This window comes from Podarcis tiliguerta (genome assembly GCF_965153285.1).
Source record: "Podarcis tiliguerta genome assembly, chromosome: 4".
In the NCBI taxonomy this organism is placed as follows: Eukaryota; Metazoa; Chordata; class Lepidosauria; order Squamata; family Lacertidae; genus Podarcis; species Podarcis tiliguerta.
In genome coordinates, this window is record NC_139537.1 from 10,428,068 (window position 1) to 10,441,746 (window position 13,679).

At 45.5% G+C, this 13,679-nt stretch overlaps 1 long non-coding RNA gene across 1 annotated transcript; it reads right to left on the minus strand.

The window, feature by feature from the left end:
* Nucleotides 1-2,715: 2,715 nt before the first annotated feature.
* LOC310675889 lies at nt 2,716-11,144 on the minus strand. Its single transcript, XR_014510285.1, has 3 exons — nt 10,950-11,144; nt 8,770-8,875; nt 2,716-3,080 (listed from the first exon to the last, which is right to left on the minus strand). It is a non-coding gene; the product is annotated as an uncharacterized lncRNA (long non-coding RNA).
* Between the last annotated feature and the right edge of the window lie 2,535 nt (nt 11,145-13,679).

Here is a 13,679-nt window from a genome sequence, read left to right on the forward strand (position 1 = left end):
AAAACATGATAAAACGCCAAACATTAGAAACTTCCTGAAATAATAATAATAATAATAATAATAATAATAATAATAATCTCTCTCCACACGTCTGCGTCCAAAACACTAGCCTGCCTCCCACAAAGAGTCCAAGGCATGCTTTTAAAAAAGCAAACCAGGAAAAAATATATAATAATCTCCAAACCATTATGGTCAGATTGTACACATTTCTTTTTCTCTTCTTCTTCTTGCCAGAGATGATGGACAGCCCATATGCGCGGTCTGATATGCCCAGCTAATTACATTGATGTTCAGCAGCAGTGCTCCAGTTAAAGACCTGTCAGCATTTTCTTATTTGCCGGGTTCAGAATGTAGTTGTAAAGCAATCGATTCTGGGCTGAGTTCTGACATGCTGGTCTATGTACTCGAGAGGCATCAAACATCTGCTAAATACAGCACATAAACAGCCTTTTCTATTACAAAGCAGGGGAGGGGGAGGCGGAGGAATTAACACTGCCCATCAAAGCAATATACGTGAAGCGAGTGCCAAGCCATGAAATCTTACGCTATAATACAATCAATTTGGGAGCAAGCCTAATGCCAAGCCAAAGGATGGGTGGCTAAGGGGCCTTTGGTAGAAGTGGAAACACTGTGTTGCTAATGGAGAGGGAAGCCTGTTTTGGGGCACTCATGCCACAGGAGAAGCCCTCTGATGCCAATGCGAAGCTCCACAGCTGTGCATAGGTGGTCAGCCATGTTGGGAATTGTCCAAGAGAGCCAGTGTGGTGTAGTGGTTAAGAGTGGTAGACTCGTAATCTGGTGAACCGGGTTCGCTTCCCTGCTCCTCCACATGCAGCTGCTGGGTGACCTTGGGCTAGTCACACTTCTCTGGAGTTTCTCAGCCCCACTCACCTCACAGAGTGTTTGTTGTAGGGGAGGAAGGGAAAGGAGAATCTTAGCCGCTTTGAGACTCCTTTGGGTAGTGATAAAGCAGGATATCATAGAATCATAGAATAGAATCATAGAGTTGGAAGAGACCACAAGGGCCATTGGGTCCAACCCCCTGCCAAGCAGGAAACACCATCACAGCACTCCTGATATATGGTTGTCAAGCCTCTGCTTAAAGACCTCCAAAGAAGGAGACTCCACCACACTCCTTGGCAGCAAATTCCACTGTCGAACAGCTCTTACTGTCAGGAAGTTCTTCCTAATGTTTAGGTGGAATCTTCTTTCTTGTAGTTTGGATCCATTGCTCCGTGTCCGCTTCTCTGGAGCAGCAGAAAACAACCTTTCTCCCTCCTCTATGTGACATCCTTTTATATATTTGAACATGGCTATCATATCACCCCTTAACCTCCTCTTCTCCAGGCTAAACATGCCCAGCTCCCTTAGCCGTTCCTCATAAGGCATCGTTTCCAGGCCTTTGACCATTTTGGTTGCCCTCCTCTGGACACGTTCCAGTTTGTCAGTGTCCTTCTTGAACTGTGGTGCCCAGAACTGGACACAGTACTCCAGGTGAGGTCTGACCAGAGCAGAATACAGTGGCACTATTACTTCCCTGGATCTAGATGCTATACTCCTATTGATGCAGCCCAGAATTGCATTGGCTTTTGTAGCTGCCAAATCCAAACTCCTCCTCCCCTTCTTCTTCTTCTCCTCTTCTTCTGGCTCAGAAGGGACCCCCACTGGCCTGACCTCAGGGCCATTCCCTGAAATGGATATTTCCCCTGGAGGCGGGTGACAGGCGTGCTTTTGAATGGAAGCCATGCTCAGCACCCACCCACGGCAATGCATTTTGGGGACAGATCTATTGTCTGGGGAATGGGATCTCTGGTACACTAAGGTGGCAGGTGATCAACATGAACAGGAACAGAGTTTGCGCCCCATTCAAAAGTGGTCCCACCATCTGGACCAATGCAGTAAGAGAACTGATGAAGAAATCATAGAATCATGTAACTGTAGAGTTGGAAGGGACCACGATGGTCATCCCCTGAAACCCCAATCTTTTGCCCAACGTAGGGCTGGAACCCACAACTCTCTGAGATTAAGAGGTTCATGCTCTACTAACTGAGCGGATCTGCCCATTTCAGTTTCTCTCATTTTTACAATCCTAAATTCAGTTCTCCGTATTTCCACACCCATTTGCATTCTTTCTTTTTTAAGTCTGCATGAAAATGCACCAGCATTTTAATGTGAATTTCTTCTAATATACACACTTTTGTATGCACTGTTGTCTAATATACACATTTCCCCAAACCAATTTTCCGCATTATAATGCACTAGTGAATGCTATTTTCCAACACATGCATTATTATTTTTTGCTCATTTCACCCTAGCACCTGAATATTTGTACATGTTACTGGGCAGAAGGACTGCACTGCAAAATTCACAAAAAGCAGAGTTTTTGAACGATGCCTGCATTTCAGTTCACATACTGGTTTGGAAAGCGAATTAGGTAGGTTCCCCCTTTAAAAACAAACTGAATCAAATTTTTCCCGCTCCCTAGGAAAGAGTTAAGTTCAGAGTATGACCAGTACCTCTTCTATCGCTACCAATGTAGATTTTTATTACTGCACCTAAATCAATTTTCTGCCCTTCACATTTGACCCACTAAGCTTTGAATCTGCTGACACGGGAGAGAAGCAGCCCTTTCTAAATTGAGGTTGCAAGATTTCCTTTTTGTAACACACACAGACACACACTGTATTTTTTTATTATTATTATTGCCTCGCCGTGTTTCCTAGCACAAAGCTGCTTTCTCTCATGTTGTAACAACATGCTTTACAGTTTGCATCGTGTGCCTCACACAAACGACAACTTCAATGGGGGAAGCGGGAGAAGAGGCAGTCAAACTGGCGGGTCCATGGTCAGGAAGCAACAACAAGCCTAACAAAGGTCAGAGGGAAGAGGAGGCCCAGAAGAGTATCGGTGTCTAGGCAGGTGAGAAGTCCAGCCAGGCAAGGATCACAGGAATAGGCTACAGGTCAGCAGAAAATCACATTGCTATGGCAAAGAACAAAGGCAAAATGCAGGTCTTATGTAGTCCTCCTTGACTTGCTCCCAGCTGTAGTGCATCTTGTCGCCTGACTGTACTTGCCAACCTGTACCTGATTCAGATAATAATAATAATTTCTTATTTATACCCCGCCCATCTGGCAGGGTTTCCCCAGCCACTCTGGGCGGCTTCCAACCAAATATGAAAAACAATACAGCATCAGACATTAAAAACTTCCCTAAACAGGGCCGCCTTCAGTTGTCTTTTAAAAGTAAAATAGTTGTTTATTGCCTTTACATCTGCTGGGAAGGTGTTCCACAGGGCAGGCGACACCACTGAGAAGGCCCTCTGCCTGATTCCCTGTACCCTCACTTCTTGCAGCGAGGGAACCACCAGAAGGCCCTCGGAGCTGGACCTCAGTATCTGGGCAGAACGATGGGGGTGGAGACGCTCCTTCAGATCTACTGGGCTGAGGCCATTTAGGGCTTTAAAGGTCAGCACCAACACTTTGAATTGTGCTCGGAAATGTACTGGGAGCCAATGTAGGTCTTTCAGGACCGGTGTTATATGGTCCCGGCAGCCACTCCCAGTCACCAGTCTCGCTGCCACATTCTGGATTAGTTGTAGTTTCTGAGTCACCTTCAAAGGTAGCCCCACATAGAGTGCATTGCAGTAGTCCAAGCGGGAGATAACTAGAGCATGCACCACTCTGGCAAGGCAGTCCGCAGCCAGGTAGGGCCTCAGCCTGCGTACCAGATGGAGCTGGTAAACAGCTGCCCACATAGAGCACATTGCAGTAGTCCAAGCGAGACTGTATTGCGTCTCATCACCTGACTGTACTTGCCGACCTGCACCCGATTCAGATAAGGGAAGCACAGCCAGGGCCTGGCTCCTGCAAAAGCTCACAATGCTCATTACAACTACAAAGAGTCCCATTCTGGCGGGGAGCAGGTTTGTTGTGCAAGAGCTCCAGATCATCTTTAGTGCTGCAACCTGAATCGGGTTGTATGCAATTGAGTCTCATTCCCAGATAGTGACAGTCTGGATTTATGGAAAGTACTGTACCTAGTTTCTAAAAAGAAATAGAAAGCATCTCTATCCATCTCGCTCTCTCTCTCTGAATCTTGTGACTAGCTTGGGTATCCAAATCAAGAACTGTCTCCCACATTGTGGCTTAGGAATGGATGGTTCTTCTCTGATGCAAAGGACAAAGCATCACAATCGTTTTCCATCCGCAATTTGATCTGGGAATCAAAACGAGGCAGCGACTGCAGACCTGATGACCCAGTGCTGGACTGGGGAAATAAGCTGCAGATGAAGCCAAGGCTGCTGCCGTATTATTCTGTTCATCATCAGAAACTGCTTCTTTCTTTTTTTCTGTTCCTAGATAAGGCTAGGCTATTTGGATACTGGCTTATATGAATACAACAGTCGAAGCACTCAAAATCCACCTGTTTCAAGGGGCTTTTCACAGATGTATTTTCGTTTGGACATGCTGTTGTCGTATTGTCCTATAGCTGTCCTATTGTTTTACTGTCACGGCTTTGGAAATGAACCTGTACTGTATAATATAGATTCAAGGGATCCTGAGGGTCATCTAGACCAACCCCCGGCAATGCAGGAATCTCAACTCGAACATACAAGACAAATGGCCATCCAATGTCTGCTTAAAAACCTCCAAGAAAGGTAAACATTGAAGAGAACTGAACAAAGGAGGATGGCAATTACACTGGGGAAGAAACTTTTTTTCATTTTCTGTTGCATGAGATTTTTCAACTGTTCTTATATGTTCTTTCGATGCTGATTTCAAATCTGAAATCGATTTTCGTGTACATGCTAGAGTTATCTTTCAATTTCCGATATGTCATATTTACACTGGGGATAAGTGGACACTGACACGTTGATCTACCTTAACCACATGGTAATTATTGTTTTGAAAACTTATTTTTTCTTTATTTTTATTGTTTTGTAACCGAAATATTTGTATTTTTCAGATCAGACCATGGCTTCTTCAAGTAGACAAAACTGTGTAAACAATCTATCTATCTCAACACACCAGGTCTGGGAAAATGTTTATGAAGACTACACACGTGAAATGGATTTTATATTTTTGAAAAGTTGCAGAGGTGCTGAGTAAGGGAACTAGAAAGGTCAGCTGTGTGAGAGTGTATTAACATCGAGAGAAGAATGAAGAGGAGATTAAAGAAGAATGAAGCGGCTACGTCAGGAAGTAATGGACATATGTTTGCAACAGGAGAGGGGAAACCTAATTTTTTAAAAGAAATTGTATTAAATTTAAATAATTTGGACCATTTTTTTTTTAATTTTGAAAACCAATTTTTAACTAATTAATTAATTAATTAAACCTCCAAGGAAGGAGAGTCCATCACCTCCTGAGGGAGTCTGTCCCACTATCAAGCAGCTCTTACAAAAAGTACTTCCTAATATTTAGTAAGAATCTCCTTTCCTGTAACTTGAGAACATTGGTTTGGGTCCCCAGGGGCCACCTAGTCTAACCTCCTGCCGTGCAGGAATATACAACAATTGCTTTGCAATTTGTGTTTATTAGGATAAATTCATAGTAAAATGCTGACGAATTTTTGTGAGGACGTGTGTGTGTGTGTGTGTGTGTGATGTATGATATATCTCTATATATATCTCTATCAATCTGAAATGGAAATGTGGAGTGCTGAACTTAAAGGCAGGGGTAGGCGGATGAGAAATGGAGGACCCCTGGATGGTTAATCGATAATCGATAATCAATAATCTTTATTGTCATTGTCCCATACAGAACAATGAAATTGAAAAATCTACATAAAACATTCAAAACCCAACAAGCCTGCTATCCCAGCTATCCCAGCCTGGTTAGCCCCCTAAAAACTCTGATACCCCATTTTTAAATACAATATACTCCCATAGAGACTCCTTACACTGTGTTTAAAACCAAAATCACATTTGGGTAGAAACTGTTTCTCAGGTGGCTTGTCCTAGTCTTTATAACCCTGTACCTTCTTCCAGAAGGCAGAAGCTGAAAGAGATCATTTCCGGGGTGCGCACTATCCTGTGCTATCTCTGCAGCTTTCTTATGGCACTTGGAAGCATAGATTTGATCCAAGGTGGGAAGAGTGCACCCAATTATTCTCTCTGCAGTCTTTACAAACCTTTAAGTCCACTCAAAGGCTCTCATCTCTGCCTACAGGCTGAAGGAGCTGGCGTTGGTCCACAGACAGCTTTCCGGGTCATGTGGCCAGCAGAACTAAACCACTTCTGGCACAACAGGACACTGTGATGGAAGCCAGAGTGCACAGAAATGCCGTTTATGTTCCCAGCACAGCGGTACCTATTTATCTACTTGCACTGGTGTGCTTTGAACTGCTAGGTTGGCAGGAGCTGGGATAGAGCAACGGGAGCTCACCCCGTCACTGGGATTCAAACCGCCAACCTTCCAATCAGCAAGCCCAAAGGCTCAGTGGTTTAGACCACAGCACCACCCGGTAAATGGCATTTCCATGTGTTTCATTATACCAGAAGCAGTCTAGTCACACTGGCCACACAACCCGGAAAGCTGTCTGTGGACAAATGCCGGCTCCCTCGGCCTGAAAGCGAGATGAACGCCGCAACCCCATAGTTGCCTTTGACTGGACTTAACTGCCCAGGGGTCCTTTACCTTTTACCTTTTACGCTAGGCCTTTGCAAAGTCAAATTATGGGGCAGGTGGTTTTTTTTTTAACAGCAGCGACGATCAGAGCCAATTGCAGCTGGCCCTCCTAAAGGCTTGAAATGTACAGTGTATATACTACTGTTCTCCATCTAGAACACACAACTAGTTGATGTGAAGGGAAGTGTAGTACCCTATAGAGAACTTGGAAGCTGGATCTGGGGGGCAAGGGGGGGGGAGCTATAAAGAACCAGGTACTTTATAGCTGATGTGATTAGATTAGAGGCAAGCCCATTTTAAGAGGCTTTCTTCTGGCTGCCTGCGACACTGCAGCAATTTCCCCTTCTACATTCAGGCAAGGTATCAGGCGAATGATAAATCATTTGCATCCATTTCTCAATGAATGGAGGGGAGGCGAATTAGTATGCAAATGTAACTGTTGGCAAGCAGGACCGTGTCAGCCCGAACGGAGTCAAATTAGTTGACGATTTTCCAAGAACAAATTTGCATATTTGCGGGTGGGGGGGGGGGAGGAAACACACACACACAAACAGAGAGGGAGAAAGAACCCTGAGACCTGCTTGCAGGCCACACGTCCAGGTTATCCAACTGGGAACAGAGGGATAATGTTGAAATGTTGTCTGAAAGAATGTGATTAGGAGGAAAACTGACGACCGGTTGATGCATTCAGCTGGACCCGTTGCAAAGCATCATTCCCCAAAGAATCTGTCACTTTTCCTGCTGCAGGCATAGGCCTGACATCAGTGTGAGGCATCTTCAGGCAGTACCCAGAGACCCAGCCCAAGTACTGACACCTGCTCTGGACCCACTGATTAAAGGTAAAGGGTAAAGGGACCCCTGACCATTAGGTGCAGTTGTGACCGACTATGGGGTTGCAGCGCTCATCTCACTCTATTGGCCGAGGGAGCCGGCGTACAGCTTCTGGGTCATGTGGCCAGCATGACTAAGCCACTTCTGGCGAACCAGAATGGTCCACGGAAACGGCGTTTACTTTCCTGCCGAAGCAGTACCTATTTATCTACTTGCACTTTGATGTGCTTTCGAACTGCTAGGTTGGCAGCAGCAGGGACTGAGCAACGGGAGCTCACCCCATCGCGGGGATCCGAACCTCCAACCTTCTGATTGGCAAGTCCTAGGCTCTGTGGTTTAACCCACAGCGCCCACTGATTAGCACCAGGCAAATAACAAACAAACAAGCACCATTTCAATTCCCCCACAGTGACCCCAGAGAGATGCTAAACTGGAGGCATTGTGGGAAATTGAAAATGGCGGCTCACCAGTGGACACTAATCAGGGCAAGGTGGCTGCTTGCCTCAGTAGCTAGCAGATCAGATCACCTCCCTGTCCCCAATAGATGTCCCATTGTGATAAGGGATGCAGGTGGCGCCATGGTCTAAACCACCGAGTCTCTTGGGCTTGCCGATCGTAAGGTCAGCAGTTCGAATCCATGTGACGGGGTGAATTCCTGTTGGTCTGTCCCAGCTCCTGCCAACCTAGAAGTTCGAAAGCATGAGTAAATAAATAGGCATTGCTTTGGTAAAATGGGCACGGGTGGCACTGTGGGTTAAACCACAGAGCCTAGGACTTGCCAATCAGAAGGTCGGTGGTTCGAATCCCCGCGACAGGGTGAGCTCCCGTTGCTCAGTCCCTGCTCCTGCCAACCTAGCAGTTCGAAAGCATGTCAAAGTTCAAGTAGATAAATAGGTACTGCTCTGGCGAGAAGTTAAATGGTGTTTCCGTGTGCTGCTCTGGTTCGCCAGAAGCGGCTTTGTCATGCTGGCCACATGACCCGGAAACTGTACGCCGGCTCCCTCGGCCAATAAAGCTAGATGAGCACCGCAACCCCAGAGTTGGTCACGATTGGACCTAATGGTCAGGGGTCCCTTTACCTTTATTGCTGTGGTGGGAAACTTAATGGTGTTTCTGTGCACTCTGGCACTCATCACAGTCCTCCATGAGCCAGAAGCAATTTAGTCATACTGGCCACATGACCTGGAAAAGATATTTGCAGACAAATGCCAGCTCCCTCAGTCTGAAAGCCGAGATAAGCATCATATCCTATAATGAAATTTGACTGGACTTAACCATCCAGGGGTCCTTTACCTTACCTCTTTACCAACCCATTTTGATGGATTATTGAAAACAGACGGCTCTGACGGGAGTTGTAGATCAAAACATCTGGTGGGCACCAGGTTGGCAACAGCTGTTCCGGACACAATGCCCTGCGGCCAAATAGCGGAAGCCATCTTTGCTCACAAAGGGGGAAACAACCTAACTAAAGGCAGGGACCACTTAAGGCGCGAACGCCATTTTTAATGCAAATCGACTAACGTTTTTAGGCAATCTATATATACAGAGCACTCGGCAAAAGTATTTCCTCTCTAGCGCAACGGCACACTACATGCAGCGCTCTCAGGGAAAATTCTTCCGGCCTTGGATGGGAGCAATAAACCAGATTATTTTACGGCAGGCAGTAATTACGCAGAAAGGCTGCTAGTAAAAAGAAATAAATATATATATAAATATATATATATAAAGGCAGACCCCCCTCCAACAACCCCCTTCCCTCAGCTCTCTTGCATGCCGTCGTATCATCTCCTGCCTGGTTTTTATAGTTCTCTCTGGAGCCGTCGTTTCCCGTCCCTCATCAACATGCCTTGCTCATTTTCCAGCGGCGGCCAATCGTGGGCCAGCGCACATATTGAGTGGATATTTACGGCACCGGAGCTGTAGGTCGTAACTCAAAGCCTGCGGAAAGCGTGTGCGGAAGAACTCGTGTCTTGGAAAGCCCCAACGCTGAGCCAAGGCTAGCCAGGAGACAAAAGGAGGCTTGCAATCTGCAATGGCAGAAAGTGTGGTTTTGTAGTGGAACGTAGGAGACATGGAATTCCGGGGTGGAAGCGTTTAGGTTGTGCGTGTCGAAGGAAGCACCCAGGAGATATCTATCTCCATTCATTGTACAGTCGTACCTTGGATTTTGAATATCTTAGTTCTCGAATGTTTTGGCTCCTGAACGCCGCAAATCCAGAAGTGAGTGTTCTGGTTTGTGACGGTTCTTTGGAACCTGAACGTCTGGCACGACTTCCGATTGGCTGCAGGAGCTTCCTGCAACCAATCAGAAGCCACACTGTTTTGGAAGTCTAACGGACTTCTGGAAAGGATTGCATTCAACTTCAGGTCCGTCTTTAGCAGATGCGGTGCCGGGGTGCAATCCATCCAGTGCCCCCAAATTACCATTGATAGTGTTGGGGTGGCCGTAGCTGCGCACTGCCAGCCATGGGGGAGCAACTCTCCCCCATGCCGCTGCGGGAGAGCAATCCCCGCAGAGGCTTGGGAGAGAAGCTACGTATCCACCAGCCATATGGTTGGTGGGGCGCAGCTTCCATCCTAAGCCTCTGCAGGGATCGCTCTCCTCTCGAGGAGGCTTGGAGGGAATGCGCACACCTGCCAGTCTTATGGTTGGAGGGGTGCAGCTGGGGGGTCTGCAGGGAAAGGGGAGGCTGCCGGCAAAGCCGCGCAGCTCCCCCACTTGCTGGGGCACCCTTGAGAGGCCGGCGTCCTGGCGCAATGCACCACTAAGCCCTATGGGAAGGACGGCTCTGTTCAATTTCCAAGGTACGACTGTATTACAAATATCAAGGCGACCTCATATTTAAAGACAATTCTTATAGACACAAGATTTACCCACCCTGGAAGAATGGCAGATGAAGGTGATGGACTATATGGAATTGGCCGAAATGACCGGCAGAATCCGAAACCAGGGAGAAGAGTTGGTTGAGGAAGATTGGAAGAAATTTAAAGACTATTTACAGAAATACTATAAAATTAATGAATGTTAGAATGATGTTGGATTGAGGTTAAAGGGTTATTAGTAATAATGTGGTGAAGGAATATGGAAAAATGGAAGGTTAATAGACGAAAAACTAAAGGTATAATATACTAACATCAAGATAAGGATAAGGTAGAGGGAAGGGATTTGCTGATTAAATAACTGAACTGGAATACAGAGAGGGGAGGTGTGGGGAGGTCCGGGAAATAAGCAAACGCAAGAAATATCATGAAAATTGAATTGTTTTTATTTGTTTTTATCTTTGTATTTTTCTTTTTTTCTCTCTCTCTTATGTTAAAATCTTAATAAAAATATTATATATATATATATATATATATATATATATATATATATATATATATATAGACAATTCTTATAATTCACCTGATTTGAAGATTAATATAATTTGGATATATATATATATTGCAAACCACCCCATCCAACCAATTTTTTAAATAAAGTATTACTGGGATGAATAAGCATTAGAATTTTGGCTGGCCTTTTCTTCAAAATCAGTCGTTCCACTTATAAGAATTGCCTGCTGTCTGGTGTGCCAGCTGGGGATGGGTGGGTGAGGGACTTTGGCTTCCCACCCCAATTTCTTCGGGGGGGGGTGTCTGGGGCCCCTCAATACTGAGCGGCAATGTCGCCCATCACAAGAAGCTTCCAGTGAAGTGGAGTGCAGAAAGTCACAAGGCAATGACATGTCGCATCGCAAGATTTATCTCAGATGATCTCACAAAGGGAACCACACAGCCTCTGCCTTCAATGGAAGCCATGCATCCGATGAGATGTCCACCTTTTGTTTGAGATCCTTTTAAATGAAGATGTCAGGGACTGAATCTAGGACGCTCTGCATGCTAGCATGTGCTCTCCTACTGACCCATGGTTTCTTCCCAATTAGACTGTCTTCACATTCAAACGGAAGGAACAGAAAATGAGAGTTTTCGCTCATGCTTGCATTCCTCCGACAACTTGCATTAGAGAGCAGTGTTTCTGCATGTGAATGTTAAAAGTGTGTCCCTTCTCGCTGACTGCTGCCCTGTCATTGCATTCCTTGTTGACGTTAACGTTAGCAGGACTAGAAATGAGATGATGCTAATTGGCCTAAGGGGGTGTGCGCAATTTCTCTCCGTCATAAAACATTGAAGGGAATTTGTTTGGCAAAATTTGCATTGCAACAGTATGAGCTCCGCCTTGAGAAGAAGAAGAAGAAGAAGACGAAGAAGAAGAAGAAGAAGAAGAAGAAGAAGAAGAAGAAGAAGAAGAAGAGTTGTTTGGATTTGATATCCCACTTTATCACTACCTGAAGGAGTCTCAAAGCGGCTAACAATCTCCTTTCCCTTCCTCTCCCACAACAAACACTCTGTGAGGTGAGTGAGGCTGAGAGACTTCGGAGAAGTGTGACTGGCCCAAGGTCACCAAGCAGCTGCATGAGGAGGAGCGGAGACGCGAACCCGGTTCCCCAGATTACGAGTCTACACCTCTTAACCACTACACCACACTGGCTTGTATCCAAACAGATCTGCCAGAAAGTATAGCATCCCTCTTTCTGCCTAAGATAGAAGAAGTTGTCAGACTATTTGCCCATTAGCTACTATTTCCTACTCTGACTAGGAACATCGCTTCATCTCAGACAGAGCATCTTTACCCTCACCTGTTACATGTAACCTGGCAGTATCCCATTAGTGTTTAAAAGTTCTAAACTTAAGGGAAGTGGGGGTGGTCTCTTGGGAGCATGCACAGAGCGGAAGGTGAGAGAGGAGAGGGCACTTTTACAAACTCTGTACCAAAAAGAATTCTCGTGAAAACAAGAAATATTTGGAGGGGTGTGTGTGTCGATTTCTTTCCTTGCTCAGGGTGCCATGTTACCAAAGTAACCCCCACAACAAACACTCTGTGAGGTGAGTGGGGCTGAGAGACTTCAGAGAAGTGTGACTGGCCCAAGGTCACCCAGCAGCTGCATGTGGAGGAGCGGAGACGCGAACCCGGTTCACCAGATTACGAATCTACCGCTCTTAACCACTACACCACACTGGCTGAGAGGTGCTAGCTGCAAAGGTCTCTAAGCCTGGATCAGATCAGAGGAGGGATCTTTTCCTCCCCTTTAAAATGGAAAATGGAAAATTCAATCTAGACCAAGCCAGCAGAACATGTGACCTACCAAAATGAACAAAGTCTGCTAAACACGTCTTGTGATCCATCAGTGCCTGACCCCCATTTCTGCAGCTTGAAGCAAAAGCAAGAGGCTTAGGAAGGTAGAAAGCTGCCTTATACTGAGTCAGACTATTGGCCTATCCAACTCCAAACTGTCTACACTGGCAGGCAGTGGTTTTCAGGGGTTCAGACTGGGGACTCTCCAAGCCCTACCTGGAGATACTGGGGACTGAACCTGGGATGCTTTGCATGTTATGGTTAATACTACTACTACTACTACTACTAATAATAATAATTTGTATACAGTGGAACCTTGGCTCTCAAACTTAATCCGTTCCGGAAGTCCGTTGCAAAACCAAAGGCGTTCCAAAACTAAGGCACGCTTTCCCATAGAAAGTAATGAAAAGTGGATTAATCCATTCCAGACTTTAAAAAACAATCCTAAAACAGAAATTTAACATGAATTTTACTATCCAATGAGACCATCGATCCATAAAATGAAAGCAATTAGCAATGTACTGCAGTCACACAATCAATCAATCAATCAATCAATAGCTGAACTGGTTTCCACACAGTCACAAAAACAAAACGGAAAAGCCGCAAAAACAAAAATGCAAAATAAAAACAGACAAGACCGCAGCGTAACACTCAAAACGGAAGTGCGGCACTTAAAACAGAACTCGTTTCGCTTCTGAAAAAAGTTCACAAACCAGAACACTTACTTCCGGGTTTGCAGTGTTTGGGTTCTAAGTTGTTTGAGTACCAAGGCGTTTGAGAACCAAGGTACCACTGCACTGCCCTTCATCCAAAGAACACAGGGTGGTTCAAAACATAAAAATACAAAACTACAGCACAAAATACATAATAAAACAAAAACAAGCAAATAACCCTCCTCCTATAAACACATTTAAATGGTGGAAGAATGTTAATCAACCCAAGGCCTGGCTGAAGAAGAACGTGTTTTTGCCTGGTGCCTAAAGGTGAAGGGAGAGCATTCCACAAATGGGAGCCACTGCCTAAAAGGCCCCGTTCTCATGTTG